This window comes from Dermochelys coriacea, chromosome 18 (assembly GCF_009764565.3).
Source record: "Dermochelys coriacea isolate rDerCor1 chromosome 18, rDerCor1.pri.v4, whole genome shotgun sequence".
NCBI lineage: Eukaryota > Metazoa > Chordata > Testudines > Dermochelyidae > Dermochelys > Dermochelys coriacea.
In genome coordinates, this window is record NC_050085.1 from 13,174,271 (window position 1) to 13,187,202 (window position 12,932).

A 12,932-nucleotide genomic window follows, 5' to 3' on the forward strand; every position below is an offset into this window, starting at 1 on the left:
GGCCAGCGGCAGGTGGGTGTTTGCCATGTAGACATGCAAAAGGGCTACTTCAATTCAAAGCGACAATAATCCTTCCTTTTCTCAGCAGTCAGCACCATCCAGGAGCTCAAAACCTCTGTTACGCTGGACTGAAAGTGCAGCCAACTGTAGTAATACTTTAACCTGAAGGGAAAGCACACTACTCAAGTTCCCCTGTGAAACTAGTGCAACTGAAATCTGCACAACAGTTTTAACTTTCTGCTGAGATCAAAGCTTATCAGCACTGTTTTTATTCTAAGTCTACTCACAAAAGGGGATCAGAGGGCAACCTCAGGGGAGAGAGTCCTGCTGCTGCTTCCCCAATGCACAGACACCCCCTGCACTCAGAACATCTCCGGAGGCCCAACTACTGCCGCCAACAATCAATCAACTCTTTGAAACAGCAAGCTCACCTACCTGCCAGAAAGAGCCTTTGCCTGCTGCCCTGGAAGCCAGTCGGTGTGCAGCAAGCACTAGCCAGCCCCAGAACTTGGCTTGGCATCTGCTAAGTAGCACACAGGGACTGCTGCATTAGTAACCCGGTTTACGCTAGTTTTGAAGTGTTGCAAGTCAGCCCAGCAGACATGGGTAGGCACAATCATCACTGCCCGGCACTAGTTTTTGGCACTGGTTGCTGCCCCTCTTCAGTCTTGACTCACAGACCACAAAAAGAGGTTGCCTGAGGGGGCAACTTCCCCCAACCCCACTCATTAGCAGAGGCAGCTTGACGAGGAAGGTTCAGTTGCTGGAAAGGCTGTTACAGTCCCTCTGCAGAAAGTGAAACTGCCTTAGCATGTGAGAGGAGGAGGAAAGCAATAGAGAGATGGCACATGTCCTGGCAGACAGACTGAGCATGGAAATCCTCTTCCAGAACAGAGGCCCTGACAAGCAGCTGTATTCTACAGATCTGCAGGGGATGGGGAGAACAAGCCTCTTTACAGCCTAACAGAGCAGTACTCCGCCAAAAGCAATGCTGGCAACCCATGTTCCTAAGCCAAGCACCAGATTCTTCTGCAAAGTTATGGACCCTATGCCTACAGACTTCTGCGGCTACATCCCAGTTCTTCTAGATGCTGAGTGAAAGATGTACCTACCCTCATTCCTCTAAGAGAGGTCTCTACTACAGGTACGAGGAGGAGTATCTTTTCAGAAAGACCCATTTTATGGCACTGCTAGGATCTGGAGCAGTTTAAAAGCCAGCTGTTCTACAAGATGGACTTTTTGGAAAACCCCTGCTCAGAAGATGGCATAGGAACGGTTCTCCCAGCAGCAGCTTTGCAAAAGGAGTGCATTTTGGGTAGCACGTGAAATGCACTGCAGGCATCTCACGTGCTGTGGTTCGTTCTCCAACTGTTCAATTCTCAAAACACAATCATAGCAGGGTTGTGAACTTGAATGAGCCAATGCCCTGAATTAGCTAAGCCCACCCTTGCACCCATCAATGTCTCCATAAAACCACAACTGAGGAACCACCTGTAGGAATCCAATCTCCAGGTTAAGTTTCCACTCTCATCCTACCCAACGCAGCTGTTATAAATATAAAGGGAAGGGTAAACACCTTTAAAATCCCTCCTGACCAGAGGAAAAACCCTTTCTCCTCTAAAGGGTTAAGAAGCTAGGATAACCTTGCTGGCACCTGACCAAAATGACCAATGAAGAGACAAGATACTTTCAAAAACTGGAGGGGGGGGGGCGGGGGGAGAAACAAAGGCTCTCTCACAGTGTGTGTGATGCTTTTGCCAGGGATAGAACAGGAATGGAGTCAAAGAACTTAGTAAGTAATCTAGCTAGATGTGTTAGATTCTGTTTTCTTTAAATGGCTGAGAAAATAAGATGTGCTGAATGGATATTCCTCTTTTTGTGTCTTTTTGTAACCGAAGGTTTTGCCTAGAGGGATTCTCTAGGTTTTGAATCTAATTACCCTGTAAGGTATTTACCATCTTGATTTTACAGAGGTGCTTCTTTTACTTTTTCTTCTATTAAAATTCTTCTTTTAAGAACCCGATTGCTTTTTCATTGTTCTTAAGATCCAAGGGTTTGGGTCTGTGTTCACCTATGCAAATTGGTGAGGATTTTTATCAAACCTTCCCCAGGAAAGGGGGTGTAGGGTTTGGGAGGATTTGGGGGGGGGGGGGAGGGAGAGAAGAGATGTTTCCAAGCAGGCTCTTTCCCAGTTATATCTCTGTTAGACGTTTGGTGGTGGCAGTGATAAAGTCCAAGGGCAAAAGGTAAAATAGTTTGTACCTCAGGGAAGTTTTAACCTAAGCTGGTAAAAATAAGTTTAGGGGGTTTTCATGCAGGTCCCCACATCTGTACCCTAGAGTTCAGAATGGGGAAGGAACCTTGACAACAGCCATGAAGCTCTGCAGCTAGCAACAGGAAAGTCTTGAAGCACCCCTACAACCAAGGAGGAGATGAATAATTCATAGCTTCCAAGCCAGAAGAGACCACTGTGACCACTAGTCTGGCCTCCTGTACAACACAGGCCAGAGAACTTCCCCAAAATAATTCCTAGGGCAAGACTCCTGGGGGCGGGGGGGAAAAATCTAATCTTAAACTTCTAGTCAGACTCTGAAGCACTGTGGTCATCAGGGGAGTTCTGCACAGCAGCCAACAGCTAAGACGAAGACATCTGCTTTGTTGAAGGTTTGTACTCAGGAAGACATATTTGGAAGAAAGTGGTTTCCTGCTCCTGCCAGAGATACTCCCCTGGATTATACAGGCCAGCTGCAAGTGTCAGTTAAGTCAAACTCCTGGATGGAATGTTCGTATCGGCATTTGCTAGGGGTCTCGGAAAGGCCAAGTCACAACTTAAGATTTTAGGGGAATCCCACATCGAAGTTCAGCGGATGTGCCCAAAAGGTCACTAGATTGTCAGCAGCTCTCAAGAAAACTCAGATTCCTCGCCAGTGCCAGCTGCAAATCAAGCAGCATGTACAGACACAGCATTTTCTCAAGGCTCTTAAAAACAGCCTGCTTCAGTGAAGGCAGATTCCAGCCATTCCCTCCCCACAGCAACAAAATCTACACTAGAGGGACAGCTAAGTTTCAAACTGTGCGATTGTTTTTTAAAAACAAAAACAAAAAAAAAAAGTGGCATTGTCAGACCAGGGCTCCGTCTCATTTGGCATTTATCTCCAACACTGGTCAACAATAGGCTTTTCAGAGGAAGGTTCTCTACTCCTTGCAATGCCCTATTTATGAGGAAGTTTTCTCCTAACTATCCCCAGGAATAGCAATGGAACTCCTACCCCATACCCCTCAAATCCCAAGGCCCAGGGATAAGCAGCTCTGCAGAATGACTTCTAAGGAGCAAATTTAGCCGCTCTATATTCTAGAAGGCACCTTTTATAGAGAGATATGGGGAAATAAGGACATGGGGATATTTCAGCAAGTTTGCCATAGCTAGGTCACGGAGTAGGTTTGCACTGTAAGTAGCGGCAGGATCCAAGTTGGCGGCAAAGTGAACTATTAGAGACCTTTTCCCCAGGATACAGCCCTGGCTGTTTAAGATCACATTAAACTGATACTGCACTACGTCTCTGCCAGAGTGCAGAGAAATGTAGCCAAAGCCCCTTTCCATGTCCCCAATTTGCAGCTGCAACCCTGACCTTCCCCACACCTCTCCCCTTTGCTCCTCTCCAACATCCTGCTGATCGAAAGCATTTGATATGAGAGAGAGAGAGAGAGAGAGAGCGCGCGCGAGCGCACACGAGACAAGAATTGCCAGGCAGTCTTACAAATCAGAGAGCTGATCTAATGAGCTCTGTTTCCTAGTATACCTTGTGGTGTCTAAACCACCCTCGGTGCCACAAGCCAGACTGTCAGATGTCCTGATGCTGACTGCCAGCGAGAGAGTTAATCCAGCCATCTGTCCACAGCTCTTTCTGAAGCTAGCAATGTCTACAGATGGATTGCAGACATACCTTGTTTTAATGCAAGGGTTGCAGACAGGCTATATTGGGGGACATAACTCACTGAATATAATCCTCCTCCTTGTCACTGAAGAGTAAGAGCCATAGCTCTGAACTCCAGACAGACTCTTTTGCAGGAAAGAGCACAGAAGTTGTGGTCTGGCGGATCCGGCAGCATTGAGACGGCACCTGCACATCGTGTTACACACGGATTTTCCTGTCCAGTATTTTCCCCCTTGCTCCAAGGCCAGTCGCAGGCAGCAAAAAGACGGGTGTCTGGAGCATCCCAGCTGTTACACCTTGGAGAGGGAAGTTAGGAGGTGCAGAGAGAGAACAAGGTGTCCTTGCAGTAATTAGGCAATTACACAGAACTATTCCTCCTCAAAGCGCTTTGCAAATGTTAGTCATCAGCCTGCCCATGCTGCAGTGTAAGCATTTCACCGATGAGGAAACAGTCACAGATTTAAGTGATTTGGCCAGGGCCTCAGTGTCAATCGCAACATTTGGTGGCATGACAACTGATTCATGTTCTTAGGTGCAAAAGGGACAACTGACTGTTTCAGAAAGTAGATTGGCTAGATCAAGTGTCTGCCCCAGACAGGAGAACAAGCTTTCCGAGCACCTAAGCTAGCATCATTTGCCATAGTTTGTCAAAAGGCAGAACTAGACGTCAGGAGCTCCTGGTTCTGCCCCTCGTAGATGGGTGGTTTTCTAAGCCAAGCCCTTTGTGGACATTTAACACACCACAGAGCTGATGCAGCTGCTCATCTCCTCAGTAGGAGCACTGAGGGGGCAGAGTCCACTAGGACTGAAGTTCATTGGTAGAGCCACGTGGAGAGAGGCTCACAGGTTGGATCTGCAGCCCCTCATGCCAAAGTCAACAACTCAGGGGGATGGAAGTCGATGGAGTAAAACCAGGGCCCCAGAGCGCAGTACTTTCCTCTAAAGGGCCCAGGCATTTCAGAACCTCTCAGTTATGGTTTCTTATACCCACACAATATTTCCAGGTCCCATACTGGGTCAGGATTCAAGAACCACTTGCCAGTCAGTATGATATGGGCACAGAGCCAGTGAGAGAGGGGAGGACTTCCCCTCTTAGGAATCTCCCCTTCCTTCCCCACATACCTACCCTATTCCGGAAGCTAGCTTTTCTAGCACTGCCAGGACTTGAAAAGCTTGCGCATGCCTCCCCCACACCGCTCAGTAAGGGCTGTGCCAGGCTCGGCTCACGTCATAGCTAGCAAAGATCCGAAAGCCAGAGCTTAGCAGCGCTGGAAAGACTGGTTTGGGCAGTTGGGAGACTATAGTGAGTGGCACCAGCCATGCTGTCATCCAGGTTATTAGCAGAGCCTTGTTTTTTATCACCTTTGTCTTTGGAGCCTCTCCCTGCTCTTACAAGCTAACCTCCACACCTCCCGGTTCAGACACATGCTCAGCACACAGGACAAGCCTGGCTTTAAAGACGCTTTTTTAAAAGCGGGGCGCTCAGGCAGGCTTGTGTCTCTATGGATGCTGCATCACGGTGCCTGTGTCCTTAGGCTGGAACCTCTGAGGCAGGGGTTCTGTTGTGTATTTGCATGGCACCTTGCCAGATAGGATTCTGGTCCAGGCCTAGAGCTCCAACATGCTCCTACACCCCCACAATAATAATATCCTATGCATAGCTGCTCCACTTCGCAGCAGACAGTCATAGTTTAGGCCTGGCCAAACTAAGAACTCACAGAGACCACTAGGTTGATACCAATTGCATCATGTTTTTTTGATTACAACTGACAGGTCTGACACACACCCAGCTGGTGAGCTAAGCGGGTGAAAGACTGATCCTTCGGGGCCACGTCAACTTTCCACTTCTGGGGTGGTGCACTTAAGCCATCAAGGAAGAGTTGACACATTACTAGATTTATTGAAATGGCTAGTCTAGCTCAGAGCAGCTGTTCTGACTTGGAAAGCTTCCCGTGCCTGTGAATAAAGGAGCACTTAGCAGCAGGTGGGTAGCTTCCCTACCACTGACCCTCACCTCCGACAGCTTGTCACTGGTTTCTTGCCACTCCCCTCCAGGAACACAGCCAGCTGGAAAGCGCAGTCTCTGAGACAGCTTTCGGAGCTGCTCTTTTGCAAGAGCCATCGGTTAAATGGGCCTGAGACAAACAGCAGGAGAGTGTGGGTGGAATAAAGAATCAGGCAGCCCTGTAGCAATGGAAAAATAGATAAGGGCAGGGATGCTCCCCTAAAGTTAACACCAGTAACCTTTTGCCATACTTATTGGGCAGCAAGCTGACAGAGGCTCTCAGGTTAGCCCCAGTTCCAATATGTTTAACTTTTCTGTGCCTGGACTTGGGAGCTTCCGAACAGCTGGTGCCTTCTACACCCTCCCTCCAACAGATTCCCCCCTCAGTAAGAAATGTCTAGCTGATTAACAATTCCGCACATCAGGTTTCTCTGAACCCAGGAGCTGTCATATCAGGACAAGCTGCATTTTAAAAAAGGTATTTCCCTCTGCTATTAAGCCACCATAAATTTAAAATAGATGTTTACCTTTGGAGCTATTTGCATTAAAGAAACACACCTAATCCTTAGCCAAACCAAGCTCCCCTTACACAGCCAGGGCCCCAGAGTCTAATTTAGTCCCGCTTTACTTATTCATAACCCATGCAGCAGTCCATACAGCCTGTGTTTCTCTGCCTAAATGACCTTCTTTAGTTGTGTCATTAGTTGGATAATCATATCAGTTTGACACAGTGGGGAAGCCAAAAGTTTCTATCACTATCCAGAGTTTCTGTTCCCATATCAGAAGCTCTTTTCTGCCGAGACAGTATGGGCCAACAAAACAAGCCATCAGGATGCAGGTTTTCGTAACAGCACTCTCCTTTCCTCTTGAAGCCTGTTAACACCGAGTCACCGTGGTTTAATGGTGGCGGTAATCCATGTGAAAGTTGCACAACATCATCAACCCCATCCTTCAAGTGACAGTGGGGCAGACAGATGACTGCTTGAAAGCCCAGGAGACAGACAGAAGCAACAGTTTCATGGGGGGGTAGATTGTTCTTGGGTAGAAGGAAGTGGCTGGGTTGATAGCAGGGACAATTACAGCAGAGGCAGTGGTGAAACTTAAGGCTCCCAACACCCCTGTGTGCAAGCTTGCCCTGCCGTGGCAGCACTAGCTAGTAACAGTGGAGTTGAGTCTCTATTCCGTTCCATTCTTGGCCATCTGCCACGCCTGCTAACCAGTGTGGACGCCTAGAGTATGTCTACACTGCAACAACAAAAACTCACGACACAGAGCCTCAGAGTCCAGCTCCACTGACTAAGGGCTAGTCTACACTGGCAACGTGCATTTATCTGCCTAAATGACCTGCTTTAGTTCTGTGTCATTAGTTGGACAATCACATCAGTTTGAGACAGTGGGGAAGAGAAGGAAAAAAACTTTTCTATCACTATCCAGAGTTTCCTGTTCCCATATCAGAAGCTCTTTTCTGCTAAGACAGCATGATGAGCCAACAAAACAAGCCATAGGGACCCAGTTTTTCATAACAGCACTCTCCTTTCCTCTTGAAGCCAGTTAACGCTGAGATGCTGGCCGCATGGCTTGTATAGTTGGGGCAGAGCGCTGGGAGAGCCCTCTCTCACCACTTTAAAAAACCCACCTCCATGAGGGGCACAGCTACCAGTGCTGGGAGCATGGCTCCCCGCACTAGAGCGCTGTCTATGCTGGCACTTTACGACGCTGAAACTTGCTGCACTCGGGGGGGGGGGGGTGTTTTTTTCCCCCCACACCCGAGCAAGAAAGTCGCAGTGCTGTAAAGTGCCAGCATAGACAAGCCCTTTGGCTTGCCAGGCTAAAATTTGCAGTATAGATGTTTGGGCTTGGGCTGGAGTTTGAGCTCTGAGACCACCCCCCGCCCCTCAGTTTCAGAGCCTGGGCCACAGCTGGAGCCCAAACATCGACATTGCAATATTTTTAGCCCTGCAGGACATGTCCGCTGACCCTAGCCAGCCGCGGCCATCCTGTGGGTCTTATTGCAGTGTGGACGTATCCTTTGTGACTAGAACTAGGCAGAAGTCACTCACTCATTTTCAGACAGACCTCTGAACAGCAGCTGGACGGCTACTGCTAGACACTACAAACCCTGGCTGGATCTGAATAAGTAACCAAGATTTTTCCAGTTACCAGGATCTTGTAGAATGACTGAACAGCTAGAGAGCAGAGGCAGGTCTCCCCCTTGTGCCTCAGCATTCTAGGAAATTAATTTTCCTCCTTCCCTTACAAAAGGGCCAAGCAAAGGTGCATTCCACACTAGCACCCCAGCTACACGGTTCCCATGCTGTTCTGGTGAGTTGTTAGCATGACCAAGACTAGAACCCAGGTCTCTCCTCCATTGCCTGCTGTAGCCACTAGATGACGCTCTCCAGTTCCAGGAGTCAGCGCAGATCTGAAAGACAGGCCTGCAGAACAAAGCCGAGAGCCCTTTCACTGTTAATGCCTTGTTTGGCCTTTGTTACCACTTGTTTCGAGAACACAGCAAGTTTGTCAGGGATTGAACAAGGCAGCCTAGCACAGGACAGGCCTCCGATCCCCGTGACAATCTGTACTAGTCAGCCACTGGAACGCTGAGGGGGAGAATCAAAGGCTGGAAAGGAGTGTGTTTGCTCATATATACTGAGGCAACAGGGCCATACAGACATTTGGAAAAAAATGTTTTTGTGCTGAGCCAGAAGCTGCCAAGCCTCCTGTGTGTATGGGTGAGGCTTGAGGAGCGGAGAGAATTTCCCTATGACCCAACTACCTTTACATTCTTTGGGAGCATCCAGTTATCTGAGGATCAGCCATTCCCTTTAAGATTCCGGTTGCTTTTGGAAGAAGTCCTTTGCACCCAAAGCAAGGGGACAAAATTTAGTTTCCAGGTTAAAATGTTTCACACAGCTGATGCTGCCAAGGTGAGTGGATCTTGCAGAGGATTCTAGAAAAACCATGACCCCCTAGCTACAGAAGTGTAGCTGAACACATCTAGAATACCAGGTCATCCTAAACTACTAGCCTGGAGGCTCCTCCAACACGACAAAAGCCACCACTAGCTAGGACCTGGAGCAGGGCAAATGCTTAGTAACACCCCCCCCTTCACCCCACTAGGTTTGAGCCATGGTCAATGTAATACAATTGTAGATACTGTACCTATGTCAAACCTAACAGTCCTCCAGCAGCTGTTGCACAATGCCAGACACTAGCCACTCTGCTCACAATTGTAAAATCCACCGCCCAGGTGTCACTGAAATCAGAAATGCCCCATCCCCTTTACAGCTTCACAAATTTTTGAAATGCCTTTTCCTGATTGTCCAGTTTGGTGAGCTCACCTAACTGCTTTCCATTGTTGTGTGCAACTGCTCAGCTGACCCTGATGGCTACAAGCGCCAGATGTGCTCTAGCTTGGAAAAGACAGGATATTGGATCCCCTGGGCCTGTGTGTTGAAGAGGCTGTGCAAGCACTGCTGTGGACCAGCTGTAGAAATGTGGACATCTATGAGCAGGTTGCACAGGGGATGCAGACGAAGGGACCGGCAGCAGTGTCTTGAGAAGGCAAAGGCGCAGCAGCAGGCAGACAGACCAGAAAGCCAGGGAGACCTACAGCTGATCCAGTGCCAAGCTGCAGGCCTGCTGCTTTTACAAAAAGTGGAATGCCACACTTGGCTGAGACCCCAATCATCCCGCCCCCCCCCCCACACACACACACACAGAGCGGGCACCTCTGGGAAGCCAGAGTCACAGGCCCCTGGTGTGAACAGCAAGAATGAGAAGAGGGGACAGGCAACCAGAAGGTCCAATTATGCTTCAGGCCAGGACCTGTTTGAGACTCCACCACAAACCAGTCAGTTGAGCACGGGTGAGACGGATGCAAGGGAAGGAACTTGGGGTGAATGTATTTCCTGTTACAGTGATGGCACCTCCAAAGTTAGCAAGACAACTAGCTACTTCTCATGAATGTACTCCTATTAGGAAGAGGTATTGGGACAACAAAAGTAGAGTTATCTGCTTTTCATGCAGGTGGGTGTGGGGGGGGGAAGGGAAATAGTGGAGCAGTTCATGTACTGTACAGGGATGTCCCTGGAATCTTTGAGCTCTCTTTCAGTGAAACGTCCACGGAGATACTCTGCAATCCTTTCCCAAAGGTTTCTAAGGCTGGCAGCCTCATTTCTTCCTTTGCAGTGGGACACTTTCCCATGCCAGCTGGGGCTTACTGCAATGGTGCCTGCTGAAGTTAACGGGTTAGCAGCACACAGGCATGGCCAGCTTTGGGATGCCAGCTGCAGCTGTGCTTGTGTTACCCTCAGGAGTGAGAGATCAACTAAAAACACAACCGAAGGTGGGGAATGATGCCAGCATTCTGTGCCTTTGCTCTGTAATTATAGTTTCCTGCAACTGAGCAATTCCCTCCCAATGTCCCTCACCCCGACTAGCCACACTCGCCGTGGCTGGAGCAGAGAGTGGACCATACACAAGCAGTCTGACACAAAAGTGTCCATAAACACACCTTGTTTAAAACTGTAGGGGAGCAAGGGAAGGGAGCTCTGAATCTTAGCTTTCACTTTCTGTTGTGCCTATGCAGGCAGACAATGGTGCCCGTGTGTTTTATATGTAGCTGCTGATGTGGCCTTGAGGAGGTTTTTCCACATCTGCAGAATGCCTGAGCCAGATGAGGAGGAAGACAACATGTTCAGTGAGGTCCTGCAAGCCAGGGCTGCATCAGACCAGGAACAGAGAGCCTGGAGGATGAATATTGCAGACTGTATGGAGAAGGAAAGAGTGGACAGGAGAAAGGCACTAGGACATAAATGAGGCTTCTTTGGCAGCCAACACAAATGCTGCAGAGACTCTTGGGGAGCTACAGGTTCAGTCCCAGGCTCACTTCCCTTTGCAATCCATGGAGAACTCCAGTACAGCACCTTCCCCTGCCCTTATGACTGCATATTGGGGGACATTAAGGACCACCACAGCTTCACATTCACCCCTGCTCCCAGGTGAGGGTAAGTAACTTAAAGGACTTACTGTTACGCAAGGCTGGAGTCCTGAGCAGGGGGGCGGGACCTCAACCAGAAGGAACAGGGCCTTTCAAATCCCCAGGGCCCAGGGCTCCAGCTGCAATAGCAGCAGCTGGGAACCCTGGGCCCTTCAAATCACTGCCCGAGCCCCATGGTAGCAGTAGCGGCAGGAGTCCCAGGGCTCAGGTTGTGATTTAAAGAGTCTGGGGCTCCAGCTGCTGCTGCTACCCTGGGGCTCCAGGAGCGGGGCTCTGGTGGGGATTTAAAAGGTCTGGGGCTCTGGCTGCTGCCAGGAGCCCTGGGCCCTTTAAATCGCCAGCCTGGGGAAGCTGCCCCCTGCTGGTATAGTCAGCTGTGTACTGGCGCTTGCCGATACTCTGTACCATACCAGCTTACTTTCACCTTTGCCGGTGAGAGCCACAGTAAATGTATGTGTAGCTAAAATAGAAGCTGACGTTCCGTCCTTCTTTAAGCTCTGTTCCACGAATTTGTTAAGATTTTAACGCATTTGCTTTTAACTTGCACAGAGTTTAAGTGGTTTTGTTACTCAGTAAAACTATTATTTGGAAAATAATTCATTTTTATTAGTTCCCAACATATGCTTCAGAACAGCTGGTGGTACTTGTGATCATACACTTTGACACAACTCATAGGATTGAGTATAGGGGGTAGCTGTGTTAGTCTCTGTCCACGGAAAGAGCAAGGAGCCAGGGGAACCTTAAAGACTAAACAGATTTATTTGGGCATAAGCTTTTGTGGGTAAAATACCCACTTAAGATGCATGGAATGAAAATTACAGATGCAGGGATTATTATACATGAAGAGAAGGGAGTTACCTTACAAGTGAAGAACCAGTGTTGACAGGGCCAATTCAATTAGGGTGGATGTGGTCAACTCCCAATAATTGACGGGGAGGTGTCAATTCCAAGAGAAGGAAAATTGCTTTTGTAGTGAGCCAGCTGCTCCCAGTCCCTATTCAAGCCCAAATTAATGGTGTTAAATTTGCAAATGAATTGTAGCTCTGCAGTTTCTCTTTGAAGTTTGTTTTTGAAGTCCATCTGTTTGCTCTTGGAGAGGAAGAGGATGTCTGTATCTGTGAGAGTTGTGGGTTGGTTTTTTTTTGTTTTGTTTTTTAAGGAGGTTGACTGATTTCCACTCACAGGAATAGTGACAGTGTAATCATACATGTGCACCAACCACCACAAAATTCTTAAAAGGCCCCCAAACAAACGGCCAGGTACAGCAGCACCACCACAATGCATTATTATGGCTCACCGTTCTCATGCTCTTCCAAAGCCCCCTTGAGCTATATAGGTCCATGCTGAGCTCAACAGCCCTTGTACCTGGCTATTCAAACTCAGCTGATAGCTGCTCCACCTTTGCCCTCCACCACAGCAGCAAATTTCCCCCGCCCCCTTTGCGGAGATGTTATGCAGGACACAGCAGGCAGCTAGAACCACTGCAATTTTTTTCTCATTCAGATCCAATCTTGTGCCCCTTCAATCTCCCAAAAGAGCATTGTCATTCTGAACCTGCTGAGCAAGTAGATGGCCATTTCCTTGGTGCTGTTGAGGTGGCCAGTGTATGCTTTCCTGAGCCATGGAATAAAGGGTAGGCTGGGTCCACCAGGATCATACTGGCATTTCACCATTGCCAACAGTCATCTACTGGTTGGGAAAGAAAGTCCCTGCTTGTAGCTTTTGAGCAGTCCGGGACTCTTAAAGATCAGTCATGCACTTTCCCTTACCAGCTAGTGTTAATGTCAATGATGCATCCCCAGTGATCCACCAGCACTTGCATAACCATAGAAAAATAACCCTCCCTGTTCATGTACTCTATGGCAAGATGTTCTGATGCCAAAATAGGTATGTGCTTGCAACCTATCACTCCACAGGAGTTTGGGAACCCCACTGCTGCAAATCCATCCATTATATCCTGCACACGGCTGAGAGTCACAATCCTGTGTAG

General features: G+C 48.6%; 1 protein-coding gene across 3 annotated transcripts in view; it reads right to left on the reverse strand.

The window, feature by feature from the left end:
- Positions 1-12,932, reverse strand: part of SPSB1 (splA/ryanodine receptor domain and SOCS box containing 1) — a 69,998-nt gene that overhangs the window by 14,942 nt on the left and 42,124 nt on the right. The window contains exon 1 of one of the 3 annotated variants that reach the window (XM_038377023.2): positions 436-803. The exons of the other annotated variants lie outside the window; for them this stretch is intronic. The gene's annotated coding sequence lies outside the window, so the exon portion shown is untranslated. Of the gene's footprint in view, positions 1-435; positions 804-12,932 lie in introns of those variants that run through there. 3 annotated transcript variants of the gene reach the window in all.